The sequence below is a fragment of the Seriola lalandi genome, unplaced genomic scaffold, assembly GCF_002814215.2.
Source record: "Seriola lalandi dorsalis isolate HSWRI2012SDOR001 ecotype SW California unplaced genomic scaffold, Sedor1 jcf7180002054563, whole genome shotgun sequence".
NCBI classification, from domain to species: domain Eukaryota; kingdom Metazoa; phylum Chordata; class Actinopteri; order Carangiformes; family Carangidae; genus Seriola; species Seriola lalandi.
In genome coordinates this window covers 1178356-1179433 of record NW_019525116.1, presented here as the reverse complement: position 1 = coordinate 1179433, position 1078 = coordinate 1178356, and positions in this window count along the sequence as shown.

The following is a 1078-nucleotide window of genomic DNA, read 5'->3' as shown; positions in this document are numbered from 1 at the left end:
TAAGACATAAAAACATAGTATGGTAAGGCATAAAAAGTAAAAAAAAAGTCATGGTATGGTAAGGTATAAAAAGTCATAGTATAGTAAGACATAAAAAGTGATAAAAACTTCATAGTATAGTAAGGCATAAAAACTTCATAGTATGGTGAGGCATAAAAAGGCATAAAAATATCATAGTATAGTGAGGTATAAAAAGTCATATTATAGCAAGGCATCAAAACATCATAATATAGTAAAGCATAAAAAGGCATCAAAACTTAATAGTATAGTATGGCATAAAAACTCATAAAAATGTCATGGTATATTAAGGCATAAAAACCTCATAGTATAGGAAGGGATAAAATGTCACAAAAATGTCACCCTATATTAAGGTATAAAAAGTCATAAAAAACATCATACTATAATAAGGCATAAAAACGTCATAGTACAGTAAGGCATAAAAAGGCATAAAAACGTCACAGTATAATAAGGTATAAAAACATCATAGTATGGTAATGCATAAAAAGCAGTACTATAGTAAGGCATAAAAAGTCATAAAAACGCCATGGTATATTATGGCATAAAAACGTCATGGTATAGTAAGGTATAAAAAAGTAATAAAAATGTCATATTATAGGAAGGCATCAAAAGTCAATCTATAGTAAGCCATAAAATGTCATAACAACGTCTTAGTATAGTAAGGCATCAAAAGTCATCCTTTGATTGAACTACATTCCACTTGTAAACATGAAGCAGTGACAAAGCGACATAAGTAACTAAAGCTTTTTTCAAAGCGTCACATGCCAAAACAGGTGGCAACCACTTACCTATGTTTGAGGGGGGAAAAAGCAATGCTAAGTTAAGCTAACTGGATGCTGTTGGTCACTTTACATTTACCCCACAGGCATGAGTGGTATTGATATTTTCATTTACCTCTGTTAACATTTTCTAAATGTATTGAGATCTAATTTACCAAAATGGAGGAGACTAACAGGACTGTGAGTGCTGTATTAATGCAGTCATGTGCTGCCCCCTGGAGGAGGACCGTGAAAATATAAAGTTCACATCTCAACACAAAGGGAGGCTGAGGACAGTGCAG